The sequence below is a fragment of the Odocoileus virginianus genome, chromosome 3, assembly GCF_023699985.2.
Source record: "Odocoileus virginianus isolate 20LAN1187 ecotype Illinois chromosome 3, Ovbor_1.2, whole genome shotgun sequence".
Lineage (NCBI taxonomy): Eukaryota > Metazoa > Chordata > Mammalia > Artiodactyla > Cervidae > Odocoileus > Odocoileus virginianus.
The window spans coordinates 22,784,979-22,806,561 of NC_069676.1; the positions used below are offsets into that span (position 1 = coordinate 22,784,979).

The 21,583-nt window shown below is 36.8% G+C and overlaps 1 long non-coding RNA gene across 1 annotated transcript in view; it reads right to left on the reverse strand.

Annotated features, from left to right (window-relative positions):
- Positions 1-380: 380 nt before the first annotated feature.
- Positions 381-21,583, reverse strand: part of LOC139032196 (uncharacterized) — a 156,765-nt gene continuing 135,562 nt past the window's right edge. The window contains exon 3 of the long non-coding RNA XR_011484720.1: positions 381-491. This is a non-coding gene — a long non-coding RNA (uncharacterized lncRNA). The remainder of the gene's footprint in view (positions 492-21,583) is intronic.

Below are 21,583 nucleotides of genomic sequence, written 5' to 3' on the forward strand. Positions count from 1 at the left end.
ATTAAAATAACTGATAATGTACAAAACAGGACTTCAAAAATAAGCCAAATTCACACTACTTAGGATATATTAAGGTTTCACATAGTGATGAACATTTAGACATCTCTCTCTCTGCATAAATGCACACATGATTTATAAGTTTACTTATTTGGGAGCATGCAGAACAAGATGATTGGTAACCTGCATGCTTCTTGTCTGCTGGTAAATCAAGATCTACAGCCACCTGACAAATGACTGCATAGAACTTCTTATTTGTGTGTGTGCTTAATCACTGAAGGGAATCTGGATTATTTGGGACTCTTCCATGTGGCCATCCAGGATATTGTACAGGGTAGGACTGCTGCTTGGTGAATCATTTTGGGCTTTCTTTTTTTTTCTGTAATCCTTTTGTATTCTAAAGCTGCACACCTGCTTACCTGGTTTTCCGCTGAAATGGAGCCAGTGGAAAGAATCACAGCTCCACAAAGATGTCCGTGTCCTAAATTCCAGACCTGTAAATATGGCAAAAGGGACTTTGCAGACATGATTAGAGCAAGAACATTGAGATGTCCTCTAGAGAGATCCCCATCTCACATGCTAGATTATTTGTGGGTACAAGTAATCACAAAATTGCTTGTAGGGCAAAAGGGGAGGGAGATGAAATGGGAGATGTAATGCAAAGGAGATGTAACGACAGGTGCACAGCTCAGAGAGAGAGACAGGGATTTGGAGATGCTGCCTTCCTGGCTTTGAAGGTAGAGGAAGGGACCACACACCAAGAAATGGAAGCAGAAGCTGAAAAAGGCAAGGAAATAGATTCTCCTTTAGAAATTCCAGAAAAAAATAACATTCTGCTGATACCTTGCTTTTAGGACTTAAGACTCCCAGAACTATAGGATTATAAATTTGTGTTGTTTTAAGCCACTCATTTTCTAGTATTTGCTGCAGGAGAAATAGCAAACTAATACAGAGCCAATATCCAGTTTCCCCTGTTAATACTTTCCTAAGAGATTCAGTGAAACCGTTATCACTAGTTCTGGGGACTCTTGCTCTGGAGTAAAGAATCCGATCATGAACCTGAAATTCTTCCTCACAAATGCTCTTGGAGTTCTACATACCATGAGACTAATCTTGATTTTGAGAAGATGCTCTCTCTAAGAGGTCTGTGAGGAAGAAACAGAGCCCCAGCTTCTGAAGAACATCAGATGAAGTGACCAGATTAGCCCAGACAGATGTAGCATCCCAGCCGTACTCATATGGGTGACATCAGTGGGACCTCCGATCTGCTTGACTCCCACCTTCCCCCAAGGGCAGTAGGAAAAAAGACTATATTTGACATTGTAGTTCTCTTTAAAACCTTGGTACAGATTAAAAACTTTCCAGTGTTGGGTTTCACACATGTTTTTTTGATAGGGTAAAGTAAAAGTCAAAGATTCAAACATTTGGAAGAGTAAAAGGAATTAGCAATACTAGGGCTACAACTGGAGTATGTCAATTCCAACAGTTTGGCTATATAATCCATTCTTTAAATTTAAAAAGATGAGGCAAAATGAACACTCATCCTGTGAGGAGAATCCTAGTCTACTGCACAGATGAGGACCACAGTGAGCCACTGTGTTATATCAGCTTCCAGGTTCTCTGGTTGCAAGCAACTGATAGAGATGCTAGTTGACTTAAGAAAGCAGAGAATTTACTATAAAGGTATTAAGTAGCTCCTGAAATCCATGAGGACCTGAAGATCAAGGCTTGGAAAGGTCAGCATCCAGAGAAGCTCTGGAGACTTAAATATCAGGAACTAACAGACTCATTAGTGCACTTCTCTTGAGATGGAAAAGCAGTGAGATTTGAATTCTTGGGGAAGAGTCCTATGTCTGGCCCTAAGAAAGGTGGAGAAGGAAGACTGACTGATAATCCTCAAAATGTGGGTCCCAAAGGGAGCTCAGCGACCCTGTGAGGCTGGTTCTTTCTGTTACTGACACCCTCTTACTGAGAAGGAAGCTGAGTTCTTGAGAAGTGAAGTTCCTTGATCCAGATAAAAGAGATGGTAAATAGTCATATCAGGGTGTCAGCAAAGGCAGTCTGATTCTAGAGACTAATACTTCACCTCTGTATCATTAAGCTTCTTTGCATTTCCCAAGAAAAATATGGGGTAGTGATAGCAGAAGAATGTGGAATGGCTAAAGTTGGCAAAAACCACAGTGGGAGCCAAACTATCATTGGCATTTATCAGAATGAATTTACTATGTGTCACAAAGTAACACATAAGAAATTAAATATGGTGAGATGGATCCTCTACCTTTGCACAGAAAATACTACTCTCATATAAAACAATACACTGAGATATGAGTTCCATAGGACAAGGAATTTGATGATTATTTATTCAACACTATATCCTGAGCATTTAGAACATGGTCTAGGGTCTGGTATATAGTAGATATTTGTTGAATAAATTAATATAATAAATACATCTAAAATTCATTTAAACAATTTTTATAAACAGATTTAAATACAACAACCTTAGCATATTATCTGTGAGAGAGGTGCTGAGTCAAGAAGTGAGACAACAGGAGAAATCATGGGAGGCTTTGGTCATCAGATGCTAAAACCTGTAACAACTACCAGTAGCAGGCCTTATTCTTGGCTATGTACTCATTTCCCACCATGGAATCTAGAAGTAGTAGATGCCCATTAAATACCTTTTTGGCCACATCATGCGGTATGCAGGATATTAATTCCCTGACCAAGGATTGAACTCATGCCTCCTGCAATAGTAGTGTGGAGTCTTAACCATGGGACCACCAGGGAAGTCCCTCATTAAACACTTCTTATGTGGTTGGATAAATGGGTAGATAAAATAAATAACTATGAGTGTTCATTATTTTGAATTCCAAGTTTCTTTAAAACTTTGTGTATGAGAGAGATTTCACAGATGAGTGGATAAACCTCTTGATGATAATGACAAAAATATCATATGGTCTCTTCTCATAGTGAAAAGAGATTCTCCAATACAATCTACTTATATTCCCAACCATGCATACTTTAACTTCTGATTTTTAAAATAACTATTAAGCAACACGATACACTAAGCCTGGTTTAGAGGCCATTCTACCGTTCATAGATAGAGACAGGACTTTCCTTACATCCCAGGTTTTCATGATAGAGACCATCTGCCTCACAAAGCCTAAGACACTTACTATCTGGCCATTTTCAAAAAAAGTTTGCCAACTTCTTTCGTAATGGCTTAACTCTGTCATTGTAGCACGAAAGCAATCATAAATAATACACAAACAGCCAGGCTCAGTGGTATTTGACCTTGTGGAGTCCAGACACAGAGGAACGACCCTTGACTCTACTTCAGGAGTTCAAGGAAGGCCGAGTGGAGCAGAGCACGGGCAGGAGTCTGGCAGGAAGAGCAGGAGCTAGGAAAGCGGAGAACCGTGGGGGAGGGCACTCCACGAGGGGCAGCAGTTCAGAAACAGAGGTGAGAGAGGACTGGGGCAGTCAGCAACTTCAGGCAATGTGGTGTGCTTGGAAGATCTGCCGCATGGGCAGAGTGTTAACAGACGAGGCTGGAAAGATTAGCTCCATTCAGTCAGGATGTGTCTACTCTGTCCACCTCCCCCCCTGGCGCCTGGCACAAAGCCTGTCAGGTAGCAGAGGCTCCATAAACGTTAGTTCACTGGGAATGAAAGATAGCCAGGGGCTAGATCAAGAAGTAAATCAAATTTTAATTTTTTAAAGGACCAAACAAAGGAAAAGTTGAGTGACACGTACAGAGCCACTTAAGACCTGCGACCATGAGCAATTTCCTTAACCTCTCTGGGTCTTTAAGCCTCCATTTTCTTGAATGTAAAGCAGCCATGGAGATGCTTACCTCAGAGTATTGTTGTGAGAATTAAATGCAGTGTGGTTACGTAAACTGCCTGGTACGAGGCCTGGCATCTGGAGGCAGCGATTACTCTGAGTGTGTGTTGCAGCTGAGCTTGGCAGCACCTCAGTGTTTGATATTATATCTCATTTGGCCAGGAAACTGAAACAGAGCTGAAGCTTGGGATGGTGAAAGCCGTGTGCTGAGATTCTGTTCTGGTTTCGGCTGGGATTGTTTGTTCAGTCCTAACAGCTAGCACGAGCTCTCCTCTGGGACCCTGAAAAATCGCCAGCCACACGGTAACCAAAAGGCAGGCAGAAACCCGAGCAGCCGGGAGGGAGGCAGAGGCGGCCTTTGTGGAGAAAACATTTGTTCCCCTTAAAGAAAAAGGATGTTTGAAAAGAAAACATGCAACATTGGAGAGGCAGACTCCAGCACATTCATTTCGGTTACCACTCCCTCCAGATGGGCGAGAGAATAAAGCCAGCTACATGATATATTCCTTTGCCAGGAACAAAACGCACTACAGAGAATGTTGTGTTCTCACACAAAGTAATTTTTGTGTTACACTGAACTAAAGTCGTTTCCAATTGCCATATTCCAGAAAGCAAGGAACCACTTTAGTTCCTTTAATTCATGATGCATTTAAAAGTCATGAAATCCATAATCAATCTGTGGTTGGGGTGCGGTTTACTATACCTAAAAGATGACCCTGGATTTTTTCCAGACTTTATTTTAGAAACACAGAAGAAAGTGAGTTGAATGCACCTCTTTTACATGTTTTTAACAGGTCTAGACCAGAATTGAGAAACCGTCTTAGCATGGGAATAATCTACATCCACAGTTAACATGATGGGCCTCACTCTGTGGGGAGCCAGAAATAACACAGCCCAGAAGAGGAGACAAATAACATGGAGGGCAAAGGCAAAATCCCAAATGCAGAGTTCTTGGACCCATAAAAGATTTCCTGGGCCATCTTGTCCACCCCCCTGCAAAGTGTTTCTTCTGTAAGGCAACTTTTCTTGAGCAATCCATTCAAGTTTTGATGACTACCATGCTGCCTGCTCAGCGAGCATTTCTTTCCCTGATTACTTGCCTTACTGACATCATTAACATTTAATCCAACTAACCAGCCTCCTATATAAAATGTAAGTCTTGATTAGGACGTGGCTTTAATGGCTCCCATTACAAATACTAGCCTTCCCTGGTGGCTCAGTGGTAAAGAATCTGCCTGCCAATGCAGGAGATGCAGGTTTGATTCTTGGGTTGGGAAGATCCCCTGGAAGAGGAAATGGCAACCCACTTCAGTATTCTTACCTGGAAAATGCCATGGACAGAGGAGGCTGGTGGGCTACAGTTCATGGGGTCATAAAAGACAGCCAGACACGATTTAGCGAATAAACAACAACAAACAACAATAACAATGACTACAAATACAGGGTGATGATATTTTGTATTTACCTTATTTGTCTGCATAAATCTGTTTTTATAAAGTTTTGGTCTTTCACTCAAAACCCAATAATTATTTACCCTGCATCATTATTTAAACCAACTTCTCATCAATAATAAAAAATGTCAGGGGCTTAGGAGTTTAGTAAATATTTAATATTTTAAAATATAAATCTATATGTACATATACATAGGTTTGTGTTTATCACATTTTTACACTTTTAAAAGTTTATAAGCTACAAAACTTTTCCTTTAGCCTTTTTATACCCACATGAGATTAAGAGTTTCATAGATCTTTGGTGTTTAAGTTATTTTTAACCCTTTTTCTGAGCATCTTCTCTAACTATACTTCAGACAGCTACATGGAATTATATATCGGAAAGAAATTCCACAACCCTGAATAAGAGTTCCCAATATATGTCCTAGAATGGAGAAATAAGAGGAAAACATAAAAATGATTTGCTTATACTATTTATAAGTTAAATCTGCTTTGTAGTAAGTTGGCTCTATCCAAGCCAGAACATCTGCACGTTTCTTTTAGAGAATGGTTATGAGTGTAAAGCATGAATGACTCTCTGGCCCACTGCCTTCTCCACCACTTTTTACTTTTCTTTAAGAATTATTCTTACCCCAGTTTGGTCTCATTACAAATATTGCTCCCACTTGAGAGATAGTATAGCACTATGGTCAAACACACAAACTCTAGAACCAGACTGGGTTCTGTCACTCGCTGTGTGTCCCTAAGAAAGTCTTTGTGTTACAGCTACCTCATTTGTAAGAAGAAAACAGTAGTTGTAAGCCCCTTAACAATTTCATGGTCCACAGTAACTATTCACTGAATGATAGATAGGATTTACTTTGTCTTTCTTCTGCTACTTCCTTTTGTACAAAATCTTTCTTGTTTGTAAGAATTAACTTATCAATAATCTCAACATTGTTACAATCTAGAAATTCTAGCCTTACTATCCCATAGTCCAACAGTCAAAGGGCCATTGCCCCAGTGTTTTGTGATGATTTGGAAACGAATATGGTAACAATCAAGTGAAGCTGCCATCATTGCCACGGTACAATAACGAAAGAGAGATCATCACTGAATAACATCTGTCTTTGTAAAACGTCAGCAATTTATTCAGTGAGGTGACTAAGGATGGTCTAGGTGAAAATATAACACCAAAATTTCTTGCAGGATCTATATTTTACAGTGTTCAATTCTTTCTGTGTCTCCCTCTCTCTCTCTCTCTCACATGTATATTATGCTAAGATATTAGTAGATATGTGAACACTCTTACTTCAACAATTGAAATAGTTAATCATGAATTTATTTTAATTAGACAGATAGTCAATAAATATATGAGAAGCTTGTCCCAGTGAGAGAAGATAAATAGCGTCTAGTCAGTTCACAAGTACTGGTTCCAACAGCACTTACAAACTCCTCCCCACATTCCTCAGCATTTTCTAGAATTTTTTCTAAACATCAACAGGCTCAGTTCATAAATCAGGCATTGCTAGAGGTCATTTTCTTAGTTGTCATGGCACAGACTAACTTACTCTACTAAAAATATTCATATACATATATAGGGTTTTGCATATGAAGCAGAGCTTTTGATTTTTAGGGTAAAATTCTAAAAAGGTGGACTGTGTTTCTTGACTGTGTTTCTATTTCTATTTGACTGGGTTTCTATTTCTGTATTATTCCCTCAAATGAATTTAGTTTTGGTTCTTGGTGATTTCCTCAAGTTTTACACAACTCTTGGTGTTAAACGGCTCTGTGACTGTGCCTCTGTCTTTCTTTCATTCTATGTTACTTAATTTTTTCCAATCATTTTCTTTACTATTACCTGTTCATTCATTACTTTCTAACTTTAATGTCATCTTGGTCACTTTTTACTTTCTTTTTCTGAACAACCATTGTATAAAATAATAATTTTATATTATTTCTTAAACAAGTTGAATGAAAATGTATTTCTTAATGGGACACTTTTACCTAAAAAATCCAAAAACTCTGATTTAGATAATTTAGTTTTTTAAACTAAAGTTGAATTTTTACTAATAGGAAATCAGCAATTATCTTTTTCTTTAAAATTGAGAGGCCCAGGAAGTAGTTACACAAGTCCAAGAAACCCAGAGAGTCCCAAACAGGATAAACCCAAGGTGAAACACCCCAAGACACATATTAATCAACTTGACAAAGATCAAACACAAAGAACAAATATTAAAAGCAGCAAAGGAGAAACAACAAATAACACACAAAGGGATTCCCATAAGGATAACAGCAGATCTATCAATAGAAACTCTTCAGGCCAGAAGGGAATGGCAGGAAATACTTAAAGTAATGAAAGAGAATAACCTACAACCCAGATTACTGTACCCAGCAAGGATCTCATTCAGATATGAAGGAGAATCAAAAGCTTTACAGACAAGCAAAAGCTGAGAGAATTCAGCACCACCAAACCAGCTCTTCAACAAATGCTAAAGGATCTTCTCTAGACAGGAAACACAGATGGGTTGTATAAATGCAAACCCAAAACAACAAAGTAAATGGCAACGGGACCATACCTATCAATAATTACCTTAAATGTAAATGCGTTGAATGCCCCAACCAAAAGACAAAGACTGGCTGAATGGATACAAAAACAAGGCCCCTATATATGCTGTCTACAATAGATCCACCTCAAAACAAGGGACATATACAGACTAAAAGTGAAGGGCTGGAAAAAAAGTATTTCACGCAGAGACCAAAAGAAAGCAGGAGTCGCAATACTTATATCAGATAAAATAGACTTTAAAATAAAGGCTGTGAAAAGAGACAAAGGACACTACATAATCATCAAAGGATCAATCCAAGAAGAAGATATAACAATTGTAAATATATATGCACCCAACATAGGAGCACCGCAATATGTAAGGCAAATGCTAACGAGTATGACAGGAGAAATTAACAATAACACAATAATAGTGGGAGACTTTAATACCCCACTCACACTTATGGATAGATCAACTAAACAGAAAATTAACAAGGAAACACAAACTTTAAATGACACAATGGACCAGCTAGACCTACTTGATATCTATAGGACATTTCACCCCAAAACAATCAATTTCACCTTTTTCTCAAGTGCACATGAAACCTTCTCCAGAATAAATCACATCCTGGGCCATAAATCTAGCCTTGGTAAATTCAAAAAAATTAAAATCATTCCAGTCATCTTTTCTGACCACAGTGCAGTAAGATTAGATCTCAATTACAGGAAAAAAACTATTAAAAATTCAAACATATGGAGGCTAAATAACATGCTTCTGAATAACCAACAAATCATAGAAGAAATCAAAAAAGAAATCAAAATACGCATAGAAACAAATGAAAATGAAAACACCACAACCCAAAACCTATGGGACACTGTAAAAGCAGTGCTAAGGGGAAGATTCATAGCATTACAGGCTTACCTCAAGAAACAAGAAAAAAGTCAAATAAATAACCTAACTCTACACCTAAAGCAACTAGAGAAGGAAGAAATGAAGAACCCCAGGGTTAGTAGAAGAAAAGAAATCTTAAAAATTAGGGCAGAAATAAATGCAAAAAAACAAAAGAGACCATAGAAAAAATCAACAAAGCTAAAAGCTGGTTTTTTGAAAAGGTAAACAAAATTGACAAACCGTTAGCCAGACTCATCCAGAAACAAAGGGAGAAGAACCAAATCAACAAAATTAGAAATGAAAATGGAGAGATCACAACAGACGACACTGAAATACAAAGGATCTTAAAAGACTACTACCAGCAGCTCTATGCCAATAAAATGGACAACTTGGAAGAAATGGACAAATTCTTAGAAAAGTATTACTTTCCAAAACTGAACCAGGAAGAAATAGAAGATCTTAACAGACCCATCACAAGCAAGGAAATTGACACTGTAATCGGAAATCTTCCAGCAAACAAAAGCCCAGGACCAGAGAGCTTCATGGCTGAATTCTACCCAAAATTTAGAGAAGAGCTAACACCTATTTTATTCAAACTCTTCCAGGAAATTGCAGAAGAAGGTAAACTCCCAAACTCATTCTATGAGGCCACCATCACCCTAATTCCAAAACCAGACAAAGATGCCACAAAAAAAAGAAAACTACAGGCCAATATCACTGATGAACATAGATGCAAAAATCCTTAACAAAATTCTAGCAAACAGAATCCAACAACATATTAAAAAGATCATACATCGTGACCAAGTGGGCTTTATCCCAGGAATGAAAGGATTCTTTAATATCCACAAATCAATCAATGTAATACACCACATTAACAAATTGAAAGATAAAAATCATATGATTATCTCAATAGATGCAGAGAAAGCCTTTGACAAAACTCAACATCCATTTATGATAAAAGCTCTCCAGAAAGCAGGAGTAGAAGGAACATACCTCAACATAATAAAAGCTATAGATGACAAACCTGCAGCAAACATTATCCTCAATGGTGAAAAATTGAAAGCATTTCCCCTAAAATCAGGAACAAGACAAGGGTGCCGACTCTCACCACTACTATTCAACATAGTTTTGGAAGTTTTGGCCACAGCAATCAGAGCAGAAAGAGAAATAAAACGAATCCAGATAGGAAAAGAAGTGAAACTCTCTCTGTTTGCAGATGACATGATCCTCTACAGAGAAAACCCTAAAGACTCTACCAGAAAATTACTAGAGCTAATCAAGGAATATAGTGAAGTTGCAGGATATAAAATTAACACATAGAAATCCCTTGCATTCCTATACACTAACAATGAGAAAACAGAAAGAGAAATTAAGGAAACAATACCATTCACCATTGCAACAAAAAGAATAAAATACTTAGGAGTATATCTACCTAAAGAAACAAAAGACCTATACATAGAAAACTATAAAACCCTGATGAAAGAAATCAAAGAGGACACAAACAGATGGAGAAATATACCGTGTTCGTGGATTGGAAGAATCAATATTGTGAAAATGAGTATACTCCCCAGAGCAATCTATAGATTCAATGCAATCCCTATCAAACTATCAACGGTATTTTTCACAGAACTAGAACAAATAATTTCACAAATTGTATGGAAATACAAAAAAACCTCGAATAGCCAAAGCAATCTTGAGAAAGAAGAATGGAACTGGAGGAATCAACCTGCCTGACTTCAGGCTCTACTACAAAGCCACAGTCATCAAGACAGTATGGTACTGGTGCAAAGACAGAAATATAGATCAATGGAACAAAATAGAAAGCCCAGAGATAAATCCACATACCTATGGACACCTTATCTTCAACAAAGGAGGCAAGAATATACAATGGAAAAAAGACAACCTCTTTAACAAGTGGTGCTGGGAAAACTGGCCAACCACCTGTAAAAGAATGAAACTAGAACACTTTCTAACACCATACACAAAAATAAACTCAAAATGGATTAAATATCTAAACGTAAGACCAGAAACTATAAAACTCCTAGAGGAGAACATAGGCAAAACACTCTCTGACATAAATCACAGCAAGATCCTCTATGACCCACCTCCCAGAATATTGGAAATAAAAGCAAAAATAAACAAATGGGACCTAATGAAACTTAAAAGCTTTTGCACAACAAAGGAAACTATAAGCAAGGTGAAAAGACAGCCCTCAGATTGGGAGAAAATAATAGCAAATGAAGAAACAGAAAAAAGGATTAATCTCAAAAATATACAAGCAACTCCTCCAGCTCAATTCCAGAAAAATAAATGACCCAATCAAAAAATGGGCCAAAGATCTAAACAGACATTTCTCCAAAGAAGACATACAGATAGCTAACAAACACATGAAAAGATGCTCAACATCACTCATTATCAGAGAAATACAAATCAAAACCACAGTGAGGTACCATTACATGCCAGTCAGGATGGCTGCTATCCAAAAGTCTACAAGCAATAAATGCTGGAGAAGGTGTTCAGAAAAGGGAACCCTCTTACACTGTTGGTGGGAATGCAAACTAGTACAGCCACTATGGAAAACAGTGTGGAGATTCCTTAAAAAATTGGAAATAGAACTGCCATATGACCCAGGAATCCCACTCCCGGGCATACACACTGAGGAAACCAGATCTGAAAGAGACGTGTGTACCCCAATGTTCATCACAGCACTGTTTATCATAGCCAGGACATGGAAGCAACCTAGATGCCCATCAGCAGATGAATGGATAGGAAAGCTGTGGTACAAATACACCATGGAATATTACTCCCCCATTAGAAAGAATTCAATTGAATCAGTTCTAATGAGGTGGATGAAACTGGAGCCCATTATACAGAGTGAAGTAAGCCAGAAAGAAAAACACCAATACAGTATACTAACGCATATATATGGAATTTAGAAAGATGGTAACGATAACCCTATATGCAAGACAGAAAAAGAGACACGGATGTATAGAACAGACTTTTGGACTCTATGGGAGAAGGCGAGGGTGGGATGATCTGAGAGAACAGCATTGAAACATGTATATTATCAAGTGTGAAACAGATTGCCAGTCCAGGTTGGATGCATGAGACAAGTGCTCATGCACTTGGTGCACTGGGATGACCCAGAGGGATTGGATGGGGAGGGAGGTGGGAGAGTGGTTCAGGATGGGGAACACATATAAATTGAGTGATTGTTAAGCAAATCTGTTCACAAAAATAAAACTATAAAAAAAAATAAAAATAAAAAATTAAATTAAATTAAATTAAACCTCCTAAAATTTAAAAAAAAAAAACAAATCTGAGAGGCCCTATGAGTCCCTTAAGATATGTTAATATCCTTTAAAAATATTGTAATTAAATAAGTAATGCATGACAGTATGTTTTGAACATCTTTATCTCATACTTTATTTTTTTTAATTTTTATTTTTTTTTTCTATTTGGCTGCAACACACAGCATGTGGGCTCTTAGTTCCCTGACCAGGGATTGAACCTGCGCCCCCTGCAGTGTAAATGTGGAATCTTAACCACTACACCACCACGAAGCTCCCAATCTTTATCTCATACTTTAAAATGACTTTTTATTCTGAAGTACAGATAAATTGTATTTATTTAATTATTTCCCTACTGATGAATAGTTAGTTTCTTCCACTTTTTAATCTGTGAACAAAAGGGCCTCATTTACTATCCTTATTTATACACATCCTTTTTCAAATATGAATGTTTCTTTATAAAACAGGTCTAATAAGCAATGTCAGTAGTTTAAAGGGTACATGCAATTTTAATATTTTCAATATTAAATTTTCAATATTAAAGTTAGAAGTGTCTTTCTGAGATGGATCTGATTACATAAATAATAAAATTTTTAACTTGAAAAAGACTATAAGGTACTACAAAAAAGGTAGACTTCTCTTCCTATTTAATACAATTTGTATCAGAAATGCATGTTACATTTTATAAGCTTTTATTTCCCTCAACATCTGGAGAAATGATCTTTTCCTTTACGATTATGATCAATTATATTAACTGTATCCTATTTGTTGATAATTGATTGTTCCTGGATATTGTTGCTAATGTTTCATTTGGGATGTTTGCACAAATAGTCACAAAAGAACCAAGACTTTAATTTTTCTTTTTAATACACCCTTGGTCAGGTTTCAGTATCATTGCAATGCTGACCTTCTTCATAAAAAGAATTAAGGGCTCTCTGTGTTTCAGAATAGCTTAAACAAGATTGGAGTTGTCCATTTCACAATGTACTCATCTGTTAACATTTCATTCTTATGCTGTGGAAGAAAGGATTGCAGTCTAAAAACTTTCTTCATTTCATTAAATACTTCTACCTTTTATGGGAGAAAATCAAACATTTCTTACAGGTTTTCAATTCTGTATGTATCTAGATTTAAATAGAGTATTTTCTAAAGTTTAACACTATTTTCTCTATTCTTTCTCAATGTTATCTTCTAATTTTACATGTGCTTTCTTCCTTTTCTTGCTGATTAACTATTATCTGTCATATGTACTAATTCTATTTTATCTCTAATTTTGACTATTTTGTTCTTTTGTCAACTTTCAGATATTTAATGTTTTATTAATGTTTGCAAATCTTTTCTTTATGAATTCCTAAAATTAAAAAAGTTACAATCTTTTCTAACTCTATGAATTTTCCTTTGGATATTATATTATGCAATATCTTCTTTTTGCTGTTTTAAAAATATTGTGAATTTTTGTCCTTTAAGATTTAGTGAAATTCAAAATGGCTAAAGAAAAGATTTTTATAAGTCGTGAGACTTTTGATTTTTTTTTTTCTTTCTGGTTTTATTCCACAAGGGGAGAGAACTTTTTGCATATATTATATATAACTTCTACTCTTCTAGAATATATTACTTATCCTTTGAAATCTAATATGACATTTACAAATATTTTATGGGTTTTGTTATATAAGGTATGTGCTTATGTGTGTGTGCCCACGTGCGTGCATGCATGTGTGTGCACATATGTGTATCTGAAAAAGAGCAAGAGGTTTACCATGTTAATTATTCAGTTCCTGCACATGCATGTGCTAAGTCGCTTCTGTTGTGTCTGACTCTTTGTGACCCTGTGGACTGTAACTCACCAGGCTCCTCTGTCCATAGGATTCTCTAGGTGCGAAGACTAGAGTAGGATGGCATGCCCTCCTCCAGGGGATCTTTCTGACCCAGGGATCGAACTCACATCCCTTACGTCTCCTGCATTGGCAGGGGTGTTCTATACTACTAGTGCCACCTGGGAAGCCCATTCAGTTCCTGAGCTATCCTTAATTATTTCTGTTTTCCTAGTCTGCTGAGAGATTTATATTAAATTTTCCAGGTTTCAGTCTACAATAATAATAATCTCTCTTTGAATGAGGTGTCCTTCACTTCCATTTTGCATTTAACACTGCAAATTATGTAGCAGGCCCTCACACCTTACAATATATCTGAAGAAAATGACTGCCTGTCTCAGAGTAGAACTGCTAGGTCAAGGCTGTGTTAGGCGCTCAGTCCTCTCTGACTGAGGAGGCATATATTGGCTCTAGTAGGCACAACCAAACTATTCTTAATGCAGTTTTACCAATTTACAATCCCTCCTGCCATATGGCAAAATTCCATCTAGCAATTCTTACCAACTCCTTAAATTTTCTGCCTTTTTACTTATTCTGCTAAGTTAATTTGCATTGCTCTGATGACTAAGCAATTTGAGCATCTTTTCATGTTTATTAGCAACTTGGATATCCTCTTTAGTGAAGTGCCAGATAAAATCACTGTTACCATTCGTTTATTGGTTGCTTTTCTTTTGTCTCCTATTGTTTATGGAAGTTTTTTAATTTATACTGTAGCCTAAAATAATTTTACTTACTTTTTTAACTTTCCTATTATTCTAGAAACTTAAAATATGTTAATTCCATTCTTCCCTTTGCATTATTGTGACAGCATTTTCATTCTATATTATTTTAAACCTCATAAAATTTTATCACTACCATTGTTTTGTATGATCAAGAGGCACTCAATACTCATTTGTCTTACACATTTATTTATTCTTTCCATTGCTCTTTATTTCATTTTGTGTTTTTAATTTCCCTTTGTGATTATGTTCTTTCTGCTTGAAAAACTCCTTATAATTTTGATCTTATAGAAACAAACCATCTTTTTTTTCCCTGAAAACATCTTTGTTCATCTTCATTTTCAAACGATATTTCTGCTGGGTATTTAAATAACAGTGAGCTCTGTTACAAATGCCCTTCTGCTGTGTTTTGACTCTTCTCATTTCTGTTTCAAAGTCAGTCTAGCTGACTAAACAAGTCTAACTGTCGCTTCTCTTCCTCCTCACTTCCCCATGTCTTCTCTGAGGAGAGCCAGTTCCTCCCCCACTCTTCATAGCCTCATGAACCCACTGCTCTGTCTCTCTTAGAACCCTACTCCTATCAAATAGTTCCTGAAAAAGAAGTTGTCATAAGAATGAAATTGTCATATCAGCTGCCTACAGAAATGTGCTTTTTCCCACCTCATTGTATATGTTTCATCCTCTTTGAAATAAATCTTTTCCTCACTTTTCCTTTGTCCATTTGAGGTGTTCTCCTACTTGAATTTGAACAGTATTTGGAGTCAGTTAATTCTTATTTAAGACAGGCATGTACTTTCATTTCACAGTATCACTGATTTTTAAATAATTAAGAATATTTCAACTCTACTATTGAATATTTATTCTCTTTTATCTTGTGTTCTTCAACTTTAAAAATTGTCTTTAACAATCTGACCTCCAAAGTCTTCTTAGGCTTCCATGGTGGCTTAGATGTTAAAGAATCTGCTTGCAATGTGGGAGGTCCCTGGATCAGGAAGATTCCCCTGGAGAAGGAAATGGCAACCTACTCCAGTATTCTTGCCTGAAGAATTTCATGGACAGAGGAGCCTGATGGACTATAGACCATGGTGGGGTCACAAAGAGTAGGACGCAATTAAGTGACTAACACACACACACACACACACACACACACACACACACAAAGTCTTCTCATCTGTCTTACTTCTCCTACATTCTAATACCTAATTTGGAGTTTTCATTAGCAGAATAAAATCTCTTCTGTCCATTTTAATAGCTATTTTTATTCTCCCTTTCTAAATGGCCAATAATTCTTAACTAAAAACTCAACATCTGTGGTCAATCTTAAAGAATGGTTATCTAACTTTCTGAATTTTTCTTTATATTCTACAATTTTCTCCATCAGTTCAGTTCCGTCGCTCAGTCGTGTCTGACTCTTTGTGACCCCATGAATCGCAGCACGCCAGGCCCCCCTGTCCATCACCAACTCCCAGAGTTAACCCAAATCCATGTCCATTGAGTCGGTGATGCCATCCAACCATCTCATCCTCTGTCATCCCCTCCTCCTCCCGCCCTCAGTCTTTCCCAGCATCAGGGTCTTTTCCAATGAGTCAGCTCTTCGCATCAGGAGACCAAAGTATTGGAGTTTCAGCTTCAACATCAGTCCTTCCAATGAACACCCAGAACTGATCTCCTTTAGGATGGACTGGTTGGATCTCCTTGCAGTCCAAGGGACTCTGAAGAGTCTTCTCCAACACCACAGTTCAAAAGCATCTGTTCTTCTGTGCTCAGTTTTCTTTATCAATAGACTGATACAATTTAGTTGTGCATAGTTTTCCTCACACTTTCTTATGTTTCCTTGGAATTTACTAAACACTAGAGACCTTGTCTCATGAGAACCACTGTTTTTTCTTTCAAATTGTGATAAACATATACATTGTAAAATTCATAGTTTTGACAAGTGTATACATTCATGCATATATTCATATAACCTAACACCCCAACTGAGATAAAGAAGATTTTCATGTCTCTAGAAAGTTCCTGTTCTACTTTCAAGTCAATCTTTTCCTTACCAGAAGCAACCACTATTCTGATTTCTCTGTAGCTTCATCTTTGCATGCTCTTGAGCTTGATATAAAATCATACTGTATGTACTTGGCTTCTTTAATGCAAAATGTCTTTGAGAGCAACTGATATTAATTTGCTTATCAGTAGTTCATTTTTCTTTGCTGCTGGGTAGTACTCAAGCATGCAAATATATCATGATTTGTCTTTCCAGTTTCCTATTGATGGACACATGGGTTGCTTTGGAGTTCAAATTAGATTTCATTGCTCTTTGTAACATCTTTCCATTATTTTGAGATGGGGGAAGGTATATAGAACTGTGTACTAAATTCTGGAATACTTTTTAATCTTTCCATTTGTTTATAAAACATCTACAGGTTTTCCTGTTTTCTTCTTTTGATAATTTCATAAATATTTAATTTTAAAAAGTGATAGTATCTAGAGATTTTCCTTACTCTCTCATTTTATCTGAACAATTAATGCCATATTAAACAAATACATCTTAAGTAAGCACTAAGAGTTTTAGAACTTAAAAATTTTAAATGCAGTAAAAATTGTCAGTTAAGAATAATTGAAATAAAATTGCAAATTAACTACATACAGGTATTATTTGAGTTATTTTGTAATTTTATTGAGATATAATTTAGATTCAATAAAAGGCACTGATTTGAAGACACAATTTAGTAGATTTTGGTAGCTTTATACATATATGTAACTACTGCCCAGATCAAGATAGAAAATAGATCCCACATCCTAAAAAGTCTCCTTTTGTCATTTGAAGTCAACCTCATTCTATGACCTCAACTTACATGCTTTGTGTAAGTATAGTTCAGCTTTTTCATACAAATGGAATAATGTAGTAAGTAGATATATTGAGTTTGTTATCATTGCACTTGTGAGAACAGTTACTCAGTCATGTCCAACTCTTTGCAAGCCCATGGACTATAGACCACCAGGCTCCTCTGTCCATGAGCTTTTTTTCAGGCAAGAATGCTGGAGTGAGTTGCCATTTCCTCCTCTAGGGGATCTTCCTGACTATTACTTTAGCATAAATTTGTTGTAACTTATCTTACCTGCCATAAAATTCACTAATTTCAAATGTGCAATTTAACTGTTTTTAATAAATTTACCAAGTTGTATAACATCACCATAAATTAGTTGTAGAATATTCTCCTCACCCCAATAAGATCCGTCATACCCACTGTCTGTTCATCCCAAGCCCACCTTCTGTCCCACACAACCACTAATCCCCTTTATATCTCTATAGGTTGGTCTTTTGTGGACATTTAGTATTAATTGAATTGTATAATATTCAGTTTCTCGTCTCTTGCTCCATTCATTAAGCATGCTCTTTTTTAAGATTCATCCATACTTTTGAGTATATTAATACTTTGCTCCTTTTTATTCCTCAGTTTTCACTTATTTTATCAAAATGTACAGTATTTACTTAACTTGCTTATCCATTCATCTTTTGGAGCTATTATGAATAATGCTTTCATGAATACTTTCACAGAGATGTGAGAAATATGTTTTCATTTCTTTGGGGTAACTACCTAGGAGTGAGATTGCTGGGCCATTTGGTGAGTATATATATAATTCATAATACACTGCTTTACTGGTTTCAAAAGTGGCTGCACAAGTTTGCATTGCTCAAGGAATGTGTAAGAGCTCCAGTTGTTCCATATCTTCACCAACACTTAGTGTTCCTTTTTTTAAACTTTACACTCCAGTGGGTGTGCAATGGGATCTATATAACTACAAATATGTATCTATACAAATGCAATCCCAATCAAAATCGTAGATGACTTTTTAAAGAAACTATTAATAATAATTTGACTATAAAATATATATGAAAAGGCAAAGAAACTAGAAAAGCTAAAACAATATCAAAAAAGAAGGACAAAGTTGCAGGAATTTTGGTATCTGATTTCAATACTTACTGTATAGATTCACTACAAGACAGTGTGGTGTTGGCATAAAAGTATAGACACAGATTAATATAGACAGACTAGAGCGCCAGGAAACAAACCCACACGGTTATGGTTATTGATCTTCAACATTAAAGATATTCAAATATTCCTTTATTTATCCAACAAATAATTATTGGATATATTTTACACACCAAGCACTATAATAAGCACTGAGAATAGGACTATTTAAAAAGCATTCAAATATTTTTATCCTCCAGTAGTTTACACTCCATTTGGGGAAGGAAAAAATAAACACAATAAATAAGAAAAATAAATACTATGTACAACAGTGATAAGTCCTTTGGGGAAAGTAAAAGCAGGAAAGGAAGATAAGGAATGACAGGGATAAACTATTTTGTGATGGTTTAAATGTTGTGGCCTGTGTAGCAAACCACCTGCATGCCATCCTGGGGAGAGGATGTGTGAAGCTACTTTGAGGACGGTCTTGAAGGAGTGAGTCCTGTGAGAGTGGCAGAGGACAGAGTCAGGAGCCCTGGCTCAGGATTACAGCCTGGGCCAGATCTCAGGATCTTACAACAACTGTGAGGAATCTGGCTTTGATTGCCTGACTGCTATTGAAGGGTTTTGAGTTCAGAGTTGATATTGTATGATTAAATGTTTTCAAAGAATTACTGTGGGCTGAGGCAGTGAGAACAGAAGTCCAAGACAGTAGAGAGGGCAAAGGGAAAGTGAGAAGTGTGACCTAATCAAAGGTTAATCTAGAGTGCAGGACACAGCACAGAGAGACTCTAGAGGGAATGCTGGGGGAAAAAAGGCAACAAATCACACAGATAAACAGGAGATAAACAGTGAGATAAACTGATTACAATATTAAAAAAAAAAGAAACTAAAAGAGGATTATCAAAACACATAATGAGATAGTGTCAAAGGCTTTAGAGAAAGAATAAGAAGCACCAAGGCTAGGAGAAGACCATTGAATTTTAAGCATAAACTTTAAGCACAGAGAAATTGGTAAATTTCTATAGCACAGTCTTGGTACCATGGTGGGAGCATACTGGGTTTTCAACAAATAGAGATATGGTACAAACCACTTGCTTAAGAAATTTGTCAGTGAGAAGTCAGAGGACAGTGAGGGGAAAACAAAGGTTGGTTTCAGGATAGGCTAGACCACAAAGGTCTACAGGCTGAGAAGAAAGGTTCAATGTACTGGAAGCAACTTAGGATGACAGAGAGAAGGTTGAAGGTTAGAAAAATGCTGGAGGGAATGGAGAATGGGGGAACTTCTAGGGAACAAGTTTCCAAGAATCTCTTAGCCAGTTCCAGAAATGTCCTTAAAGGCGCTGTTCCTTTTCATATTTTTGCAGTGTTTGACTTGTCTTCCTACAGTACTGTATTCACAAGTGTACCAATCCTACCCCAAATTGTCCCAGGTGACTAATAAGTCACGTCATCTAGGTTATCCCCATTTGCTTCACTCTTGACTGCAAGCTGTTGTTCTTCTTGAAAATGTAAATAGGATTCAAAACTTTCAGGAAGAGATACAAGTCATTCCTGTAGAAAACATTGGTTAGATGCTGGCTGGTTGAGATTCTCTCTGGACAGGACCCTGTAACAGCACTGTTCACAGCCTTTGCCCAGCGCTGCTTGAGCACCTCATCTGTGAGCCATTGGAGGTGCTGTTTTGCTTCCTGACACGCAACATCTGGGCCGTGCTGTGCAGGGCAGCCTGGTTTCTAAGTAGGAGGTAGGCAGGAACAGCTGAGCAAGACTTGGGAATTTCACCCCCCACATACACATCCTTCTTTAATTTTTCCTTAAAAGGCTCACACCCAGTTTCATTTTCACACACAAAGAGGTCCTTTGTATTTCATTATGACCAAGTCACAAAAGTAAATGTTTCCTTTAAAAAGAAAGTGGGTGTGGATGATGGTCGTTCAGGTGGAATGTGAGTAAAGACTTTCCCGCAGCAAACTGAGCTCCAAAGAAAAAATCCAATTATATTGAGCTCCCAATTTGACAATCATGCTTTAATTTTAATTATTTGTTCTTTATTTTGTTTTTTTCTTTCTGATCTGTAAGAAATTTTGGAAGTCTTTTAAATTTTAACCATGTTGGAAAGAATTCTTAAGTCTCTGAAGAGAGTTACACTGCTGAATGGAAGCAAATTATCCTTCATTTCAAATGTGAATGCTCAACTGCAATGTTCAAATGTGTTTTAATATCACTATAATATGTGGAATGTATTTTTTACACGGGAACTAGAAGCCAGTGACCTAACCGGATACAGCTCAATGGGACCACAGCAGATCGGTTCAAATAACCAAAGTAAATTAAAACACACGCTTTGGTTTCCTTTCCACGACTACACTTTTTTGGCTGACCACAGGAAGCATTAGGACCCTGCTTTTGCCAATTGTAAAGTAGACAAATATTTGGAGTAAGCTAACTTGACGTGCTACTTTTCACCTTCTTCAACTCCACTGACAATCTGTTCCCATTCCAAAAGTTACTGTTTTCTCTGAAGGACTCATGCTCCTCCTTCAGTCCTTCCTTCCATCAAAACCTCCTTTTGGGAAAGGGTCTTAAGAATACTAATATATACATAATCAGTAAGTATCTAAGTGTTACATGTCACAACACCTTCTGCAATGAAAATGGAAACACAGTAAAAAGCAAAGGAATGAAGCTTTAAGCAATTTCAGATGGCAACCAGCAGAAGCTTTCTTTTCTTGAGCAAAGACAACTTTCACAACTTTCTAGTACCTTTGAAAATGCACATCAGCGACTTCCTACTCTGAACAGTCTTAAGTATAGGAAGGCTTGTAGACAAGCATTTTCATCTGAAAAAATTCATTGATTCAGTGAATATTTACTGGACCTTTTTTTCTGTGGCTTTTACTTTTTCTCCCCTGAGGCCCACATTTCATACCATGATCCACATGCACACACACAGATGCCAACTTCAGAAACACCATTTTCATTAAAAACTACTTATACTGTACAATGTGTTCTGACATTATCT